The sequence below is a fragment of the Culex pipiens genome, chromosome 1, assembly GCF_016801865.2.
Source record: "Culex pipiens pallens isolate TS chromosome 1, TS_CPP_V2, whole genome shotgun sequence".
Classification (NCBI taxonomy): domain Eukaryota; kingdom Metazoa; phylum Arthropoda; class Insecta; order Diptera; family Culicidae; genus Culex; species Culex pipiens.
The window spans coordinates 133,645,478-133,660,513 of NC_068937.1; the positions used below are offsets into that span (position 1 = coordinate 133,645,478).

Consider the following 15,036-nt stretch of genomic DNA (forward strand, 5'->3'; position numbering starts at 1 on the left):
AAAATCTTACCGAACTTTGGTATTGAAGTTTATTATTGTTTATCGTTAAACCGGTTTTAGGTAATTTTTTTGTTTGCTTTGCGGATGGTTTACCGATGCAAAGTTTATCCTTTTTTCCACTACACAGAAAAAAAAGTTGAGTTTTGGAATGTTGAAAATTTGGTAGGTTGAATATTACCTCTTTTTTGAGTAATATTACATAAAAAATGTGTAAAAATGTGAACCTGATGAATATTCATCAAAAACTGATGAAAATTCATAATTTTCTGGGGTAAAATTAATCATTTTTTTGCCACAAAATCTGTCACCATTTCCTGATGAATATTACCATCATTTTTTTTCTGTGTACCACCTCCTACCATTACATTTTGCCTATGTAATTTTTTTCATGTTTTTACAGTAACTCTTTTTAATTTGTTGCTTGTTTTTCACATTTTCTGCTATAAAATGGCACCATTGTCATTTAAATTGTAAAAAATTCGTAGAGGCAAAGTCTGCGATCCTACATTACTGCATACTGACACATTTCTTTGAGAATAGATTTTTGGACAAAAATTATATATTATTATTATATATCCTGTGAACCTGTGAAATTTTTAACAGTTTCTGTTGATTTTTTGTACACATTTTTTTAGGAAAAACTGCACAAAAAAGAGCAATATCCAACTATCTTTTCAACCTTGCAATTCTTTTGCCTTCCTCACTGAGGTAAGGCTATAATCCTGCTCTAAAAATGAACTTCGTATAAAAACATCGTATACCCACCTTCATGTATACATATCGACTCAGAATCGAAAACTGAACAAATGTCTGTGTGTATGTGTGTGTGTATGTGTGTGTGTATGTATGTATGTGACCAACAAACTAGCTCATGTTTCTCGGCACTGGCTGAACCGATTTGACCCGAACATGTTGCATTCGACTTGGTTTAGGGTCCCATAGATCGAGTTTTATACAGATTGAAGTTTCGATAAGTAGTTCAAAAGTTATGTATAAAAATGTGTTTTCACATATATTTGGATCTCACTTAAATGTATGTAAACTATGTCCGGGTCCATTATCCGACCCATCTTTGGTTAGATTATCAAAAGACCTTTCCAACGAGTCTAAAATATTGAAGATCTGGCTACCCTGTCTCGAGATATGGCCTCTTAAGTGATATTGATGTACTTTTTTGAAGCCGGATCTCACTTAAATGTATGTAAACTATGTCCGGGTCCATCATCCGACCCATTGTTGGTTAGGTTATCAAAATACCTTTCCAACGAGCCCAAAACATTGAAGATCTGGCAACCCTGTCTCGAGATATGGCCACTTAAGTGATATCGATGTACTTTTTGGAAGCCGGATCTAAAAAATAGATGAAACTTGTGTACAGCCATTGTTGTGAGGAAGGCTCCAACCACATAGGTGGATTAAGTTAGTTTTTTTATTTTCCCCCATCCCCCTCAAAAGGGGCAACAAAATATTTTTTCAAAAAAATTACAAAATTTCAATGAAAATTTAAGTGCAATCAGGTGGAATCAATTTAAAAATTTATTCCTCTGCGTTTAGAATCATTTTTAGCATGTTTGGGAACCCGATTCAATGTTAAGTATCGCAAAAAGTTTTTTTTCGCTAAAATTTTCAAATTTAACATTTTTAGAAACTTACGATTGCAAAACAACTGAACTAATGTAAAATGCATTTAAAACACTTTTTGCATTTAAATGTTGAGGCTATGGCTTCTTATTTCAATTTTTTTGTTTGCAAAATATCTTTTTTTTCAAAATGTTTTTGAATTAACTTAAAAGTAATTATAAAATCAGGGGATGCACTTTAAACTGTGTTTTGCTGATTCCACTTATAATTACATTGAAATTTTGCCTTATTTTTCACCTAAACAGCCTAAAGATTTTTGAATCTCTTAACAAATTTTGAATTTTGGGACCGCAGACGCAAAAGCTTTAGAAAAAAAATAAACTTTTCGTCTTTTTTTTTTTGAAAATCAGTTGACTTAAGAGAGTAAGGATGTTGAAGGCTGTTGCAAAAAGATATTGAGATTATTTTTTCACAGTAATTTGTAAAAGCTACACAGCATAAAAAAGTGTAAATTTGGAAGGTGTAATTTTAGAAGGTTGAATATTACCTCTTTTATGATGTAATTTTACCTCAATTTAGACTGAAAATGCGACATTACACCAGAATAGTGGTAAAATTACACATTTTCAGAGGTAAAATTTCACATTTTTTCTGACATAAAAGATGTACCCCTTTCCAGATGTAATATTACCATGATTTTTTTTCTGTGTATGAGAATAAGTCAAACCAATCCCGGATCTTCAAATGCAACCAAGAGAATTGGATTTTATCAAGTTGTACGAAAATGATAGTCATTTTAGGTTTTTTAATGGTTTTAGGAGTAGTTTTACCCCACTTCTTTTTGTCGTAGAGGGCTCATATTCGGCATCAGTTCATCTCATGAATAGACGTTTGTCTACGTTGAAAGTTTCACCGGAGCACCTCGATACGACATGTGACACAATGATGAAAAACTCGCTCTTAAGAAGATTCTGTACAATGTATTGAGTATTGTTCATCCAAACTTTGGCTAGTAAGATATGGCTTTCAAAAGATTGAAAATGGTCAAAACATTGCTACTTATTAGCCCCCAAATTTAAAAGGTTTTTTAATTGTTTTCCTTCGTTCTTTTAGATTTTTTTATAATTTTAATATCACGATTAATATTCAAAACCTGGGGTGATACCGGCTTTCTCAGTCGTACAACAAAAAATCAAACGATTTTTATTATTGAAATATTTAAATATGACCAAAAGCGAACGATTTCCTCATTTTAAAATATTTTAAGTGTTATTAAATTCCTGGTTTTTCTAAAAGGATAAGAAAACTTGTGCATAAGAAAACGATGTAAAACATTTTATAAATATATAAAAAATGCGGATGAAAATTGATTTACAAAAACATAGAGATTTGCTCAGAACTAGAACTGCAAACATAATATAACGATATGATATCTTTAGCACTGCACTTTGTGATACATTTTAAAATCTTTTTAACATTTAGTCAACAAAAAAAGTATCAAAAATACTTGGAGCACCAAAAGTCGCATTCGCAGAACTTTATGCCTGTCATCGATCATCGAACAAAGCAACTCCTGAAGATTATTGGACTGACATATCTTGGAAAAGCATCGATCTTACGATGGAGAACGCTAATCGCCAAACAACAAAAACTAATTATTTTAACAATGGAGCTAACATGCCAATTTTGAGCGAAATCGGAGCACTTTTGATCTGGATCCTGCTAGTTTGACGTGGAATAGTTAAATATTTTTTAACTCATTAGATTAAATCTTCTAAAACTGTATAACTTTGCGCCAGGTGCATCATCATCATAATTCCAATGAAAAAAAAAAACAGTTGACAGACCACCATAAACCACAACAAGACAGACCTTTCAAATAGTTCTCATCGCAACGACACGACACGTGAAAGCTTTCGCGTGCGAGACGTTGCTCCATTGTGAACCACGCTGCTGCTGCTGCTGCAGTTCAATGGCACCGCCGACTTCGACGACAATCTCTCATTTTCACCAGGTGCCAGCGGCGGCGTCGCGACGCATCGCGGTAATTTGCACTTGAAGGGGCAAATTTCCCACCCGGGTCGCAACACGCAACCAACGCAAAGTCGCGCGTTTAATTTCGATTTGTCGTGTCGTCGTTTTAAATAGGGTTACCAGACGTCTTTTTGACAAAAGTTAAGATTTGCGTGCGCTTCCCACGCAAACTCCGGGAACGCGGCACTGCAAAAATATAGCGTCGGGAAAGGTTCCGTTAATATATGTAAGAGTCGTCGTTGCGCATGGCCAAGATCTTTGCTCAGAACTCTGAAACCTAATATCTGGCCCTGATGAGAGCGCGGGGAACCGGATTTGTGCGGCTGCCACGCAATCTCTGTGCAGAGTCGCCCCGTTAGGATTTGGTGTGTGTCTGGTTGAGTCGATTTGATATGTTTTGAAATTTCAGCTGGATTTGATTGAAATTGAGAGGCGGAAACTCAAATCGAGTTTATTCACTTCAGAGTTACTTTGAGCTTTACTGAAACAAAATAATAAAAATTATTGAGCCATTTTTGTTTAAAATTTAAAACCATGGTAAGGGAATATATATCAAAAATAACGAAAAAAAACTCATGGAATTGATGTATTTCAGATTATTTAAGAAATAGCGAAAAAAATGTACACATTATTTGAGAAAAATGTAAAAAGATGCCTCCAAGTATCATGTAGCCAACATCTAGCACAACAAGTGTTTTTGCATCGAAAAAAATCAGGAATGTTCTTGTTACTCCAAACCCTTACCCCGACACGACGAGGGTCCTTAACCGATTGTAAAAAGAATTCTTCACCGTTGAACCGACGCCGCACTATGGTACATTGGGTGGCCAAGTTTCAAAAAAGTTACCTTCTCCAAATATTTTTTGGTATTTTTTTCTCGAATGTAAACATTCTAACTAAGAAAAATCCAAATTTTCAAAGCTCTAAGTTTGTTTATTACGGAGATACGCAAGCTGAAAGTCAAAAAATTGAGTAAAAAACTAGCGTTTGTCGTAAAAAAGGCTGATTGTTTAATTTTAACATAAATCAGCCATTTCAAATATTTTATTAGGACAATTATACATCGTTGGAAAGGTAATGAGATAAGCTTTGAAACTATTAATAGATAAAATGTTGTTTCCAAACCAAAAACTGAAGTTTTCATCGAATAACTGAAGCATTTTTTTGACAAAACTTATTTTCTTGTGTTTGTTAATCGAGTACTTTTTTTGCTAACCGATGCTAAACATGAAACTAAGATCACTTGAAAGATTGGATCATAATCTAACATTGCTGAAATTTCCAGCCTGCGATTTTTTGCGTTTTCGGAGATATGCCATTTTGAACATTTACGTTTTATCAAAATTTGATGCAATCTACATATGTGCCCGTTTATTTCACTTGCTTTGCTACCTACTTCGTGGGTATCGTCGCTTCAAAAATCAATACCTGGTTTCAAGAAGTTCGAAATGACTTTATTGGAATTTTCTGTTGCCTACATTTAAAATTGAGTACCTTAGGCAAAATAAAGTATTCGTACCGAAGTTTCTCAAGCGAAACAGGAGAATCTCAGTTTGATACCGAAAAAAGTATTCAGCAAAATATTGACTTAGCATGATGAATTTCTGTGATCAATCTATGAAACTGATCCACATCTAAGTTCTATGTTGGTTAGTACAAAACATCATAAATAGTACCTACCTTAACATATCCTGAAGAGTTTCTGACATCAAATGAATTTTCATGAACAAGAACATTAGGATTAGTTAGTAATTTTGAATAAAATTAATTTTTCTGTTATTTGATTTTAACAATTAAAATTTTCGCAATTTTTGCCCATAAGGGTGGAGGAAGGGGAGGGGGGGTCTCAAGTTATATGACATGGACTCACAAAAAGAAACACACAGCAGTAAATAATAAATATTTGACTTAAAATGAATTTATTACGCTTAACAAAATTTTGTTAGAGGGGAGGAGGGGAGGGGGGGGGGGGTTAAAGAAATAGGAGGGAGGGGTTGTGTCCTTAAAGTGGGGATGTATTAGCTTATCCATAATTTAATAATATAAACTTGCAATACAATATATACGCAATTCTGTTGCATTTGCAAATGTATGAAAAGACTATTTATTATAAACAATCAACTATTGAAAGACATGAAAAGTCATAAAACTGGACGTATATCATTTCAATACCATACAATTACCCAAATTTTCATGAAAAACATTTAAAAAGCAAAAAAATAATTTGGCCGCCTGTTTGTATGGAGATGGCCCATAGTGCGCCGCAGCCCGGCTGCCAGCCTCTGATGATGATGCTGGCTGATGATCGCCACAGGCCAACAGGCCAACAACTTTTCAAGTTCCGTTCAAGTGGCCCGCGTCGAGAAATAGAAATCAGCGCGCTGCTCCGAGATGCACTTGAAATAGCATTTCTCCATTTGAGCAGCTTCCATTATAGCCCGATGATTCGCGCTCTTCGGACGCTCCTCGGGGATGAAGGCTTCTCGAAACGAGTTGTTGATGTGCTTTTATAGATTCATCATCGCGCGCACATGTTTGGAATGTTGCCGTTTGGTTACACAGTTGGTACTTCCTACGACCTGGATGAGGGTCTTGGCCGCGACTCGAGTCGTTGCGAGTTGGTACAGAAAAAGCTGGTTTTCCTCTGCGCTTGGCTTGCTGCAGACCTCCTAAACAACTGCATTGGCGGCGGCGACGGAATGCCGCCAACTTGGGCGAGGATTTATCGTTCTGGCCAATCTGGGGTACCTCTCCTGACATGGCCTGGCGCGGGCCAGTTGGGTTCCGCGACGCAATGCGAGTTGCGCGGTGTGTGTGTGTTATGCAACTCTCTGGGTTGTTTGGGGGGTGGTGGAGCGAGGGGGTTCTCTGATGAATGTTCTTGTACCGAGGGAATGTTTACTTGATAGTTTAACGAATTGGTTTTGTACGGCGACGTCGGTTTCGCTGGAACGTAACCAGCTCCTGGATGCCAATGCATCCCACGTGACTGTACACTGGAGGGAACATGGCGGGGAGATGTATGGGATATTGTTGCTTTGAATCAAATTGGAACTCAAATGTTAATTGGATATCTTGTTTTAAGACTAGTCTGGACGCTAAACAAGTTGAATATCTTGAAACTTAAAAAAAAATCACATATTAGATCTTAATTTATTATCTTCCAGTTTTGCTTCACTCCTGAAACCCCCTCCCCTACGGTGATGTTCCGCTTCACTCTGAATTATCTTGAAAATGATCCGCTGGACGCCCCAAAGACACACGATGCGTGCGTGTCATTCCGGTATGGATCAAAGAACCTTTAAAACAAACCCTTTTTTCCTCTCTCTTCGAATCCCGTTAACCAGTCTCTCTATCGCATCAGCTGGAAATCAATACGGATTAACGGCATTTCTTAAAGTTGGCGTGATTGACCAAACCAAAAATTTGTCAACCAAAGTTAGGGTGAACCACCCTTTCGTTCCAACAGGGAGGCACAGACATTCAGACGAAATTGTTGTTTTTTTTTTTGCGGAAACTCACCACTCAAAGATTTTTGATCTATTTTTCTGTATGCGAGAGGGTTGACCACCCGGACCTTTTCCAGCCAAAAAAAAAGTCGTAAGTTTTGTTTATGATTTTCGATCGACGTCGTCTTCGTTGCCTCAAAAATTTGGTTTCGTCACGGCGAAAGTTGACTGACCGGTGTCTCTTTGACGGGGCGGGGAACCTGTTTCAGCGAGAGATTTGGCGGAACTTGACTTTTTTTGTCGTCTTTTTTTGTACATGTGTCCTTTAATGTCACGATCGTGTTGTGGTCGGACTGAAGGTTGTTGTGGTTTTTTTTGTGGAGGGAGTGGTTCGGTATTATTTTGGTTAAAAGAAAGTTTTGTTAATAATGTCGTTGGATGTGGAATTATGTTGTTTTGAGGTACTTTTTTTGCCTTCTTTATTAAGTATACCAAGTAATAATCAACCACTCAATTAACGTTGTTAAGCGATTATTATATCGTTTTGCGATAACCGAAAGTTATCGTCATTGAATTACGATTATTCTATCAGCGGTATTTTTTAACAAAAACTGATGATAACTCATTTTATGTAACTTATCAAGAGGAACTGATTCAAACACAATCTTTTCAGACTTAAAAAGCTTTTACTGAAAATATATTTTTCAAAAGTGCTTAAATTAAATGTGTAAGTAACGTCAACTGGGTAACGGCAAATCGGGACTGCAGTCTGAAGAGAGACGGCTTTTTGCAACACCAGGGTGGCCACCCAAATCGAGAAAAAGTCTGGATTCAGCCAAATTCGGGAAAAAGCAGGGATTTTTTTTTATCAAGAGGTCAGAAAAAGTCCGGAATCTCAAGCATACTGTAATAAAATGTATGTTCTATCTTTTGAATATTTCGTTCAATTTTCAATAAGGCCATTGCAAATATTTTTCAAAGTTCATGTCGACCCCCCCCCCCCCCCCCCCTCAAAATCGCTCCAAAAAATCAGGGGACAAAAAAATATTTTTTTCAAAAAACTTCAAAATTTTAAAGGAAACAGATATCCAGTGTTGCGATTTTGAGCGCTCATCCGCTCATGAGCGAGCATTTTTCGCTCATTCGTGAGGGGAGCGCGACGCGAGCTAGCTCACGTTTGCTCGTGCTCGTGTTTGCTCATTTATTTTATGAGCGAAAATGCTCAATGCTCGCGCTCGCGCTCATTTTTGCTCATTGAGCAAAATGAGCGGTATTTTTTTACCTGTAACGGGTAAACGATAATAATTTTTTTTTCAACAGAGCTTCGAGGTTGTTTTTTTTAATGGAGGCTTGAATAGGCTAATCTTAATAATATTGGATGAAGTTATTTGTCATATTTTTTTGTTTTGAAACTTGTTTTGGAGTCAGAGTTAAGGGGTTAAGGTGTTACATTAAGATCTGTACACAATAAAAAAAAACCATAGAAATATTACATCTGGGAAGTACGTCTTTTAAGTTAGAAAACTGCTTAATTTTACTTCTGAAAATGTGTAATTTTGCAACTTTTCTGGTGCCATGCAACTTTTTCAGTCTAAATCGAGGTAAAATTATAACATTTAAGAGGTAATATTCAACCTTACAAAATTACAACTTCCAAATGTACACTTTTTACTGTGTGGAAATAATTCGATTAATAAAAAAAAGTTGATAATAGAGTGACACGTGAAAGTGAACTATTTAATAAAGCTGAAAAGTATCTTTTAAGGAACACAAATATGTTTTTTGGTAAAACGTTTAGTCATGTTTTAATTCCTGGGCACCTCATCTTGTTTAGTCAATTATTTGTAAATAATTTTGCATAATAAATGTCAAATCTGTGTCTTAGATAATTTTCACATCAATTATCTTATTTATATGCTGGAGTCAATCCAAATAAATAAATGAGAATAAGCGTGCTCACAAGTAAAAACATGTTTTATATAAAAAAAAATCGATTACCATCCTATTTACAGCTTATTTAAGACCTAAAAATTCCGTTCCTTGACAGTTTACTCTAAATTTGAAAGTGAAATCTAAATTATCAAAAATCAAAATTATCAAACTCTGAAAAAAAAATATAGGCTGACAACATTAAAGTTTCATAAATTTACCATTACCACATCCCCCGAAATCCACCGCGATCAATTTTCGACAGTTCGACGCCAACGAATAATTTGATGAATTTACCGCGGTTAACCAAAATTAAATTACCAATGCAACTTTGATGAGTTCATGTCCCTTTTTCGCGATGAAATTATCTTCAAAAGTGGCAATCCGATTGGCCTGTGCCAGATTAATAAACAATACTAAAAATCTACCGGATTTGCTGATGAGCGCTAATTGAGCGCGAGCGCATGCGTTGAGTATGAGTGAGCACGAGCTACCTGTTAAGTTGTTCTCATGCTCATGAATGAGCGAGCACGGATTCTGGCTCGCTCGCTCATTCGCAACCCTGCAGATATCTTATCAATTAAAAACAATTTTAAATGCATTTTCCCGCGTTTTAAATCATATTTAGCATGTCTGAGATCTATCAAAAATATTTTCATTTTTTGTGGAATTCCAATGTACAGCACCGCAAAAAGTTTTTTTTTTCCGGCGAAAATATAAAATCTCTTCAATACTTGGATATTTTGAAAACTAATAATTGTAAAACAACTGGGAAAGTGTAAAATGCATTTTAAAACGCTTTTTCCATTCAAATATAAATACCATGGCTTGTAATTTTTTTTTGCCCTCCTCGACTTTGACCAGAGTCGAGGGACATAAACTTCAAAAAATATTTGCGACGGCCTAACTCTCTTTTAACATTTCAATTTATTTATTAAAAAATGTTTTCAATCAGTTTAAAAAAGCTGGTTAAAACATTCAATTTTCTTTTCGTTACTATTTCAATGAAGAAAATGACAAAAAAATACTTGACATTAAAAAAATCTAGTTATGGATGTTTTTTTTTCCATTTTAAGAATGATATTACGTAACTATTTTTTTAAATAGACCATTTTTCACATTAGTCTCTCAAGTTCATGTGAGCTTAAAAAAAACTTCCCGTTCAAAAACGTTGGGCACCCCTACTCTTAATTTTTTATAAGCATGGTGTAAACAAATGTAGAAAAATGTTGATTTCTGAATATATGATTTCTGAAAATATGAAAAAATCTTGGAATTGTTAGAGTAATAACATAGGTTTATGAAGTTTTTCATCTAGGCAATTAAGTAATCATCATGGATTTTTATAACTGAATTGTTGATCAAAAAACTAAAAAATGAACCCTATAATTTTTTTTTCAAGAAATAAAGTTGTTCTCTAATGTTCTACTAATGATGAACCATTTTCCTCTTTTTTCCTATTAAAATCAAAGAACTAAAACTTAATTTTTGGTAATGTTTAAATATTTTTGAGATTTTATTTTTTTGTTGTTGAAAATTTTGGTTGGATAAGTTTCCTCTTACAGGCAAAATTATGAATGCTTCCATGCCTCAAGTACATTTCTTAAAACATATTTTAATTAAATTCAATTTTGGCTAACATTGGCAGTAGTTGGCATTTTCATTCATTACACCCAAAATTCAGAGTCGAAATAATCGTTCTCTCAAAATTTATTGAGGGCTCAGTGCCAAAATCGATAGAATAATGGTACCAACTCACAACATCATAACAAATGAGTTCATTCGTTAGTTGAATCAATAAATCTCCAACAAGTGTCATACATCGACTTCTGACTTCTCCTTGGTCACCAAGCTGTGGTGGCCGAGGCAGCTAAGTCATTGGATTGGTTTGTCAAAGGTCTCTGGTTCGATTCGCGTTGTCGACACTTTTGGTTTTTTGTTTGACGGATTAACTTTTTTTGCAAATGAACCTCGAGAGAATAGTTCTATCGCCCATCTCGAGCTGTGTTCTCTGCGTCCATGAATGGTACCACTATTCTCTCGACTCGAGACCATCATTCTCCCGGACTAGCGCTGCCAGTTTTGGGTGTAAGATTTTTTTTTTCGGTGGTTGATGATGTTTTCTGTTGTGTATTTTTGAGGTTTTAAGGTAGCTTATTTTATGAAAACTCGGGAAATTTTTAAAAAGGAATTTGAATGGCCACCCTGGAACACTTGAATGCATTAAATTTGGAACTCGATACGTACTTATTTTGTTGTTTTGTGTCTGTTATATCTGAAACCATTAAAAATAACAAACGAGTTGTGCAACAACACGGCTAAAACAGCTGTCACAATTCGCCTCATGTGTCCGATTCGCTCCAGATGACGTTCTCAAAAACATTCACAAAATACCGTATTTAAAAAAACTCGAATTTTCATAATTTGCCATATTAATACAAATGACGCAATATTTCGTTCAGATAAATATTGTCTGGACCAAAGTTTTAGTTTAATATACTCATCCTTTTACAAAATATTGTATTGTTTCTTTAAGGTACTAAAATTATACTTTTTTTTTTGGCAAATGGTTGAGATAAAGATCCAGCGGTTTCGCTAGCTTTTTCTAAGTAAGTTCAGCATCAACAATTCCCGTAGAATTGGTTTTAATTCACTCAAATAAATTTCTGAGCTGCCGGGGCTGGACAATTACCACCTACATGACGAAATCCAGTCTGCAACCCGCTAAGATCATTGTCTCCATGCAAATGGGAATGCGAATATCGCTCTCAAATCATTGAAAATATCTCTTTTTTTATTAATTGCAATATAAATGTTAAATGAAGGCAATTGTTTTACTGTATCAATTTTTTAAAATATTTTTTATTGCTATTCTCAGATCTGGCATCACTGCAATATAAATCGACTATTTCACCATAATTATGATAAATTTAAGACCCTATGTTATAAAGTTTTATGGACACTTACACCATCTTTGATTTTAACAAACATATAATAAAATAAAAATAATTTCAATAAATCTGGCAGCGCTGCCGTGATGCACGCTAAAAGATGAATAGGATGTGGTTTTCCGAAAAAGTCATTTTTCAACATGAATCAGATTCACTTAGTAAACATGACTTTGGCAAATGCAGTTATTAAGATGCACTTATCCACCGCAATTACTCGCTCGCTCGCTCGTAAAAATAATGCAAATCACCAAGGAATGTTCTCTGCCACATTCCCGTGAGCATTTCCGCGCGGCATCAACTTCGAATGCCGTTTTGCAACATAATTGCTCGAAATGAGATACCCTCCGCCTCGGTATCACAAATTGCCCATCTCTCTTCCATGCGCTGCTCCTGACATAACACTCATATTATGTTCGAAATACAAATGAGTCTTCCCCTGAAGGCGTCGTTAATAAAAAAAAGAAGCTCGTCAACGAAGGTGAAAGCCACCTCATAATGAACTTACGTTACGTATAGATTGTCACATTTCTCAAATGCCTCTCAGGTCGATCGAAGAACTGCTTAACGTTCAACTCTTCCGAGTGCGAGGACGAACGGCCAATTTCCGCCAAATTTGCATAACGATTGTGGGCACGTTCATTCAATAAAACGTTTGAAATAAAAGTGTAAATCTTCGACGCGAATCTAAAACTAGGAGAAAGTTCATTTTTGGCGAAGGTGATGTCATCCTGGTTGGAACTTGATTTTATGTTAATGAATCTGGTCACAGCCAAATTTCGTTTGTTTGAATCCTGTTTTCAATTAGACCCATTTTGAGTAAGGGTTGCCATACAAACTTTTTATTTATTAAAAAAAAACTAAAAATATAATAATTACTTTTTGAAAGAGGAAACCCCATGTTGTGTTTTTCTTTCTCTAGCCACAAAAATAAAACAAAACAACACAAAAAGTAAAAGTGAACGGTCTCAATTGATTAAGCTTTGCCTGTGAACTGTGAAAACAAACTCGGAGAGGAATGTCGATTGTGCACAACGGCTGTTTGGTGTGAACATTTTCCATGGCCATTTTCCCGCCCGATTCGACGCGGGGTCTTAAGGCACCAAGGGAATTGCCTCACGATGATCATTTGTCTCTCTCTGCCCCATTAGTGACAGTTGAGTCACCTTAACATCTCTTGCCCCCTCCCTGGCAGCGCCAGCAGCCGGGAAAGTGCAAGTGTAATTGATCTTTTGCATTTGCTGTAATGGAAGTCGCGCCGGTAGCATTAGTAATAAAGATGCCAGATAATAATGCTGTTTTACGGCTGGTTGAAAATATGTTAAACGATTAGTTGAGGGGTCTCGATTGGACCTTGAAGGTGTAACTTTAACCTTTGAATGTGGGATGTACGAGATTCGTGATTGGGCAAATCATTTCACAGGTTAGTTTTTGACATATTATGACTAACTTGACACTGAGGTTTTTTAAACCATTGCCAAAACTAAACTTTTCTACGAAATTTACATACCCTGAGTAGATAGCGTAACTTTAAAACGTGCAAAACTTGCGGTTCTAGCTAACAGCACTATCGCCTAATTCGCCAGAACGTGGCTATTATTTAACACTTTAACCGAGCAAAGAGTTACCGGAACCCCCCGAACAGTTTGCTTTCCCTCCCCAAGGGGACACACGAGACAGCGCACACCGCGGGGCGGCTGTACACTTAATTCTTATGAAATCGTTAATTACAACCTCCAAGTTTACAGTACTCTGTACCGCCAACGGCGACATCCGTACGTCACTGCCCACCGCTGCGCTGCGGGTTTCGCGGAAGGGTCGTGTGGGGTTCAGCTGACAGCTTGCTGTCAATTCCATCAAAATTTCAAAATTTTCATTTTGATAATAATAAAAACTACAAAACTGGCACCACTGGTGTCAAACTGACGCGAATTTCGCCCACTTGACATGTATTGCCCATTTCACTCCCTCTCCGTACAGAACCTCGCGGCGATTTCGCTGCAAACTTGAATCGCCGACTGACTGACGGCAAAGGTTAATGTCATTTCTCTCGCGCTGTTTCTTCCCGTTCTTAGTTCTGTCTTTTCTTCAGAACACGCCGCCCGCAACCTACACAGCCCAGGTCTGCGGGGTTCTTTTTTTCCACTTCTTTTCTTTTAGTATTTGCAACCAAAGTGGTTCGTTCTGCGGGCAAATAAAAACAGTAAACTTGAAGAAGCCATTTCAGAGCTCGCGGGCCATTTCCATTTCTGACAGATCGCGTTGATTGGCGTGAAATGGTGATGAAAACAATTTCGCGAGCTGTTCGGGCTGGCAGCACTGCATTACCGCTTTTAGTGCTGTATGTTTACTAATTAGCAGGAAAGGGGATATCGGTGCTAGTTAATCGTAAACACTAAACCATGAGTTTGAATTTGTTCTTTTAGATAAGAAGATAAACGAACTTTTTTAAATTGCCTTTTGCCAACAGATTACTTCAACAGACGTAAAACATTTAACATTTTTAATAAAAAACTATGAATCACTCCTCACTAAAGCCATCTAGTTGTGAAAAGTAAATAATTGTGCAAAAGGTTTCAGACAAATTGACCAAAATCTCTTTTTAAATCAATTGTCTCACCACAGAAAATTGGAACTCATAACAGCTCATTTACTTGCATCTGACTGTCTGTGTCACAACTGTCAAACGCTTGATCTGTGGTGAATTTGAATTTTTAGTGGTGAACATTCAAATTGACCGTTAAAACGTTGATTGTTGGCCACTAAAAGAGTCTGGTTGCCTATCTGAAAATCCTTCCTCCAAACGATTCTTCCCCATTAGAAATTCAACTCAGGGTGAAACTGTTGACATTTCCACCACTATAAGGGGAACGCAAGATTATCTCACCCCAGCGCTCAGGCTGGTTTACGACTCTGGTAAAGTGCATCCAGGCAGCTAATTACCGCCATATTTACCGGTCATAAGACCATACTTGATGGTCAGACGCCGCGTCGGACGTCAGTCGAATGCACTTCCTTCGAATGGCTACGTGATTTGCATGCGTTTAATAAAAAAAGACGGGGATTAATTACCATTTGATATGCATTTTTATATC

General features: G+C 36.4%; 1 protein-coding gene across 3 annotated transcripts in view; it reads left to right on the forward strand.

Moving 5' to 3' along the window:
• LOC120431840 (uncharacterized) overlaps nt 1-15,036 on the forward strand; it is a 66,208-nt gene that overhangs the window by 1,609 nt on the left and 49,563 nt on the right. The gene's annotated exons all lie outside the window — the stretch shown is intronic.